Raw genomic sequence first — 7,654 nt, 5'->3', positions numbered from 1 at the left:
ACCACCAGATTGGCTTCCTTTTTTTGGAGGGTAGCATCTTGCTTCTGTTTGGGATAGCATGATCCATGCACTCGTGTAAGTGCTTATAGAGTGCATTTATGTAGGATTCAGCAGTCGTAACTGTATTGTCCATCTGCATGGGTGTCATGAAGTTCGCCACTTCTGTCTTAAGAAGCATGAAGTTGGCTTTGGAGAAATTTTTTCACCGTGATTTCCTTAATGGTGGGGGGGGGGGGATGCAGATATCTAGGATGATTAGCTTATGGTCGTATCTGACCAACGAGGAGTGGACGTCAGGTGTGGAACACTGGTCACTCATGTTGGTAATGACTAGGCCTAGGATATTGTTGCCCTGGTGGGGGTGTGGATAAGTTGATCCAGGGCATTGGAATTTATGAATTCCAGAAAGCGTTGAGTGAAGGAATTGGTACATGAGTAGTTTTCCCATTTAATGGTGGGGTAGTTGAAATCGCCCTTTATTAGGGTGTTTGGTTGAACCCTAATATTTTCCAGTATATCAAGAAAAGAGGAGTGGGAATCCTGGGGCATGGTGGGGGATCTGTAGCAAGCTACAATTTGGATTGCAGTTTTGCCCAGAGTTAGTTGCACTTGGATAACCTCTGATGCATTATGCAACTAGCCTGGAGGTGTGGATATCCTTAATGAATATGGACACACTTCCGACTTTGGTGTTCTGGTTCAGGTTAGATGGCCAAAAACTGTGGTATGAGTTACAGCCCGGTAATGCAAGGGTGCTCTCTAGAGCCTTGAACCAGGTCTCAGTCATTGCACAGATATCGATGTTCTCCATTTTAAGGCGTGCCTCAAGTGAGTGCATTTTGAGATTTAGACTTCTAGCATTGAGTAGCATTACCCTCAGTTTTTGCTTGCCTGTTCCTGTTACGGTGGTGAATTTGTCACTTGAACCTCGCCTAAAAAGGCACTATAGGGGCGGCAAGACCTTTAGGTAGTATCTGGAATCCCAGGGGTGACTGGTGCAGGCCATCTCTGGCAAACCATCGTGGTCATTGGACCATGTCGTCCCAGGCAGACAGACAGATACTGGATCCCCTTAGAATGACATTAGAAGCTTAGCCAGTTGTTGAAGTCAGTAATTTTGTCCTTATACTGCGCTATCATTCTGGGCGATGGCAGGATGCTACTCAGGGCTAGGGATATACCTATCTGGGCTACAAGATCAGAGAGCTCTTCCATGTCTCTTTTCATGTAGTCCAGGGAGGTACGTCTCAGGTCGTTCACACCAACATGGACAATGACGGAGTCTTATTTTTACTTATTGTGGAGTGACCTGGGTGAGTGGGTTATGTGGCGGATCCTGGCACCCGACAGGCAGCTGACAGTAACCTTCTCCTTGTTTAGCCTGGTGAGTGGGACATCATTGTGCCTGACTATAGAGTCACCAATGACTAGTGTGTTGGGTATGTTATTTTGCCTTATGGGCTGTGGTTTATTTGCACACTTAGTCTGTGGACTGTGTCATTTGGGTTGTGTTGGTTGGTGGAGGTTGCTTGCGTTTCTGCTTTGGAGGTCTCTTGTTTGAGAAGATTATTATTGAGAGGCTCTGTGAATGTTTTTGTGGATTTTGGTGGTGTAGGTTTAGTGGGACTATGTGATGAGTGTGGTGCAAGTGTTTACCTTCTCCTCTTGACTGTCAAGTTCAGTCTTGGTTGGAGAGAGCTTTACCTCCAGTTTGGCTAGATAAGTGCATCTCTCACAGGTTGTGGTGTTGGATGGTAGGAGCAGAGAGTTGTCTGTGTACATGAAGCAATTGCTGCATTGCCCCAATATGCACAGATTCATCAGATAGATGGGAGAGAACACTAGGAGCTGACCCTTGGACATGCCTGAATAAAAAACTACTTTCCTCTAGACAAGTGAGGAAAGTGAGTATATGAGCTGTTTATCTGTAAGCAAGTGAGGAAAGTAAGTACAAAAACTGTTTTCATGTAGGTAAAGAGGAAGTTTGAGTGCTGTAGTAATTTGTAGCTTTAGTGCTAACAACAAGTTCTGAACAAGTGCTGAGCATGAATAAGCAAATTCAAGTGCTAAAATTAAGAATGTTTTTGCATCTTGTGGTAAATAGGCTACCTAGTGCTTACCACTCCCACTGATAAGCTAGAATGCTTCCCTCCAACACAGAAAGGCTTGGAGGCTCAGAAGCTTACAAGCAGTCCTGGATACAGCAAATCTGTTTCTGGACTAGACTAGTTACAGGAAAGGTGGGAAACAAGCGCAAACGCGGGCTTTTAAACCAGAAGGTTGAAAGAGATAGAAAAACTGCCCAAATGGCCAATAAACTACAATTTCTGGGCCAGAACCACTCTTAAGATAGATAGGCTGCCTAGTGCTTACCACTCCCACTGATAAGCTGGAAGGCTTCCCTCCAACACACAAAGGCTTTGGAGCTCAGAAGCTTACAAACATTCCTGGTTATAGCAAATCTGTATTTGGACTAGACTAGTTACAGGAAAAGTGAGAAACAAGCTTAAAAATTTTTTTTTGGAAAGGGAGAAAGAAAAAACAGAAGATAATTCAAAATCAAGGACCTAAGTGGCTTGCCCTTCACAAATGTTCTCTCTGTATTGGGTAGAATGAGCTAGTGACACTAAACTGGAATAGAGCTGAACAGATGGGACTGGTTGGAGTGTCTGAAGTCAAAATATGATCTCACTGTACTCGGTTGAGTGAGCAAATGAGATAGACCAAGGAGGAGTGTTCAAACACAAATTTACAGGAGGGGCAGACAATTCCAAAGCCACTAACTGCAGAGACAGAGAGAGACCACATTCTGGTCTTCTGGTATTCTATGAAACAATTAAATAGAAAAATAAATAACTACAGAGAGACAAAGACCACAATATTCAATGAAACAATTAAATAGACAGAAAAATAAAATGCATATGATTCTCATAACACCTGTAGCAGAACTCCACTTGAGAAAGATACAATGGTATCTGAAGTCTGTTTGGTTCAAATTTTAATTTTCCAGTTCTGAGACTTGTGAGAAGAGAAATCACTTGGTGGAGACATCAGATGTCCATCAATCCAAGTTTCCCCTTCTCCACTTCTGCCCCCCAGAACAGTCATTCACAAGAGATGCCTCATACTGTGCTTGGAAGGCAATGTCAAGGAAATAAAAGTGCAAGGTATCTGAGGCAACAAAGGCAGACACAAGCACATAAATACAAAGGGGATGTTTGCTGTTGTCAAGGCAGTCAATTCTCTGAATCACTTTTGGTCCCCTGGACCCTTCAAGTTAAGAACAATACCACAGTTATATGGTACATAAGCAAAGAGAATCAGGTCTTAACCCCTATGCAGATTAGCCATGTTACCATGGGATATAGCTTTACAGCACAGTCTCACTGTACAGACTTCATACATTCTGTCAGAGCAAAAGCGTGTGGCAGCCAAGCTGAACAGGACAAAGGCAGACCCTCACAAATGGAAACTAGAACTGTGCTGTCTCACAAGAATTGATCTGTCTGTGGGGAATTCCTCAAGTAGACATTTTGCCTCCTCTTTGAACAATCATGAGATCATAGGAAGTTACTAGGTTAATGGCCCTATATCCTTTTTAAGCCTATCCATTCATGCTCCAGTTTTCTCAGTTACCAGTGACTACGGGCTAGAATGGCTTTGGTATATGCCTGTGCCTTAGGGCACCTACATACTGCTCTGTCCATAAGGGCCACAGGCAGGGCCGGCCTTAGCTGATATGGCGCCCTAGGCGAAGTAGTGCTCTGGCGCCCCTTAAGCCCCACCCATGTCATACTCATGAAACACCCCTGCGAGCCATGCCCACGGGTAGGTCACGCCCCAAAAAAGCCACTCCAGTCATTCATTCCCCAAGAAAGCCAGTCCAGTCATTTCCTTTAATTATTTAAAGGCATAGAAGAAAGGATACCTTGTAATGTGGTTTAAACTGCAAGTGAAGATGGAAATTTCCTTTAATAAACCTGCTTTATCTGTTACTCCTTCACACATACTTTTCTGTAAAAGTTATGTCTTCAGAAAATAGAAGCCTATGTGCCTTGGTTCAAAGGGTTGCTTAAGTTAATCTAAACACTTTAATTTACTCTGGGTTGGCGAGCAAACATTACAGCTCAGGAAAGTAGAATAGCAGCCTCTCTCCTCCCTGTGTACAGAAGCTTAAGCTAGAATAGCACAAACACAGATAGCCATTTGATAAACAATACAATCTTGCAATGAAAACAGGCTTAGCATGAACAGTAAAATTCTCTGCCACTGAAATTGCATGAAAACCCATATTTACAGAAAATGCATCTGGTCAGTGGAGGATTAAGTTTACATTTGGGCTGTTTTCAAAACAGACTCCTTGCAAACATTTTTACGACCATGCATACATGTATTTGTTCTTTGATTCAACTTCCTGATTTCATTAAATTATATTCCTTATGTAATAAAGCACCACTTGTTAGAATGTGTTTAAAATTTGTAGTTTTAAGCATTCGTTTAATAAGCAAAGAAACAAAATGTATAAACCAATAATGACAAAACCACCCATTTCAGAAAATTTCAACCATAAAAGGCTACTCAGACTTTTGTCATTACAATCCACCAATATCACTCAATACAAACAATCTCTGCAGAAGAGAAATCGTCTGAACAATTTCACATTAAAGAAATCTGTAACTAATGAAGAGATTGCCACAGGCAAACAACTTTACATCTAATGTTTCATCTACAAATGCAGTGCCTGTTGCCCTTGAAGAATTAATTGCCTATATTACATTAAAAAATTGGTAAACTGGTAATATTGCAACAGGAAATGACTAATCTGACAACAAGTTCATAGTTGCTAGGCATCTCATACAAAGGAGGACATACTTAGAAGTGTAGAACCCTTATCCGCCCTTAAAATGCACCAAATAATTAGCAATCAAACCGGCACTGCAATATTAATACTCCCATCTACATGACTATTCACAGTTATTAAAGATATTACTAGATTTTTTTTTAAATCTTCCAGACGACACACATCTCTAAAAATATCATATTAAGATACACAGATAAGGCTACCTTTTAGCACTGCCCTCCATAGGATCATAGAATCATAGGAGATTACTAGGCTATCGACCCGGAGGTCATTTTAAGCCTAGCCATTTCAACCCAATATAATACCATAGCAGTACTAGTCAATATCTAATATTGCATTTAGTGATGACTGCTAATGTCAAGGAGAGTCGTGGGCACTATCCCCAATAAGAATTTACGGTGCCCCATCCACTTGTCCAGGTTCCTCTTGAACAGTGTCATAAAGGTGCTCTGTTTCACATATATTGGTAGTATTGGTAGCCTGTTTCAAAGATGTGGCAGTTGCTGGGAGATAAATCTGTCCCTCCAGCATGTCCTATTAAAGCCGCAGGCCATATTTAAGTCCAGTCATTACTGAGGAAAAATTAACAGTTGCTGTTCTGCTTAAAATATTCCCCAAACATCTAAAATATTAAGTTAACTACAACATTCTAAATAATTCCTTAATATTCTAAAACATTTTATATGATGAACACAAGCTTACCATAACTAATCTCTTGTCACCTATGCTTGTTTAATTAGTATTTTAATGCCTTCTCATCTTGCCACTATAAAGAGGACAGTTGTAATTGCTAACAAGGAATGCAATGTTCTCAGTTGTACCAAACTTCCTTCTTGCCTCCTGATATAATGTTGCTGTGCCCCAGAACTATCAAATGAGGTAACTAAAATAATGACTTCATCCTTTGACATTTCTGTAACAAAGTACTCTGCCCAGTAGTGTGAGCTGTAGTTTTTTGTCCGCGATGTGAATGAATGAGAGGGTAGTATTAAGATGTGCAGGTGTTCTTTTTACTACCTTCTGGATTTTCTACCATTATAGATTGTTAACGTATCTAATAAAAGTTTTAAATTTAGCTAATTGTGTCCTCTCTTGTGATTTGCTGTGGGCTGTATACACACTGATTGACTTCTGGTAGTTTGGGAAGGGAAGATTTTCACCCAGCACCTGCTACTCCCAGGGTTTGTCTACTTGTATAACAACATGCCCAATCCCTTACACAAGAGTAACATTTAATCTAGCCAATAAAATGTTTTCTTTTTCATCATGTTATTCCATTCACTTCCTTAACCTTCTCAAGTCTCTTATTATTTTGCTATTATTAAGAACATGCAGCATTCATACATTTCTTCATACCTCATTGCAGCAAATATCACAAATTAACACCATTAGAAAAAAAGCTTTGCCAGTTTTTTTTACTATGTAACTGATCTACTCCCTCTGCTGACTGCCTCCTACCTTGACCCATCCCTTCTCTCTCCTGTCCTAATAAATACATTGTTCTACCTTATTTCATCTCCATTCTAATTCACTCTCTAACACATACACCTATTTTATAAAAATATACCCATCCTTACCACTCTTTTTACACTCAGCTCTTGCTCATATTACCTGCTAGCAAAATCCCCCCCCCCACCATTATACTTATCTTCTGCACTAATCAAAAAACTCCTCCAAATCAAACCTATACCCATTTTTCCATCTCATCCACCATCCATGATATTACATTTCTTCACTTCTACAAACCAAAATCTTTAGCTTATAGAACACACTCATACAACACCTAAATAAGGTCCAAAATTAAAATTAAGGTAATGCCTTCTGTGCTTTGATACTTTTCTTCATAACAGCTATGTAGCATCCAGGTCCTTTGTTTCTAGAAACCACAATTTTGCCTGGGTGTATATCACTTGATCAAAATACCAGTTCAGCGAATACCTATTCATCGACCCCCTATTCAGTGAGCTACCCTTTTATCAATCAATCAAATCAGTGAATATTTTCGCAGGGCACTAATTTAATAGGCCAACATACCGAGCAATACACACCACAGTATAACAAACCCACCAAACGGGGCAATGCCACCCTTCCCAATTTTATATACAAACTCTGAAATCACACTACAGTGGGAAAAGGGCAAATTTCTACATGTTGGCCAAATAACTCGGCGTCTTGGGAAAAAAATTAATTGATTTGTGTGTTTGATAAAAGGACGTTCACTGAATAGGGGTCGATAAATAGGTATTCCCTGAATTGGTGTTTCAATCAAGTGATATAGACCCATTTTGCCTTCCCCCAAAACATCAAAAGAGATCCAGTTCTATCTCTCTCTATAACATTAGCATCAGAAGCAGAGGCAGTAAGTTGACTGACCTCCAACTCATAATCCCAAGACTTCCTTTTTCTATAAGAAAAGTGTCTCAAACCTAACATCAAAAATGAAGAATCTCCCTCCCCCATTACACTATCTGGGGTGAAATAAAAGGCAAAAAAGTTGGAGGACATGATATTTTGTATTCCAAGATAGGTAGGTACATGGACTGGTGCAAAGACCCTTTTCTGGGTCTTTAATATGAGATGGGCATAAAGGAATATAACATTTTGCACAATGAATCTCTTAGCCACAATGTAGTAGTGAAAGGAACCACAGATACAGTTTGGTTCAATATAACAAATATCCATAAAATAGCATGGCAGAAACAGTATTGCATTATACTATATATATATATATATATATATATATATATATATATATATACTATACATTACACTGTATATATATATATATATATA

General features: G+C 39.9%; 1 protein-coding gene across 4 annotated transcripts in view; it reads left to right on the top strand.

Annotated features, from left to right (window-relative positions):
- Positions 1-7,654, top strand: part of SCLY (selenocysteine lyase) — a 999,372-nt gene that overhangs the window by 605,955 nt on the left and 385,763 nt on the right. The window lies entirely within an intron of this gene.

The sequence above is a fragment of the Protopterus annectens genome, chromosome 4.part1, assembly GCF_019279795.1.
Source record: "Protopterus annectens isolate FY-2018-M chromosome 4.part1, PAN1.0, whole genome shotgun sequence".
NCBI classification, from domain to species: domain Eukaryota; kingdom Metazoa; phylum Chordata; order Ceratodontiformes; family Protopteridae; genus Protopterus; species Protopterus annectens.
Note: the sequence above shows the minus strand (reverse complement) of the source record. Positions and strands in the feature narration are given on the sequence as shown.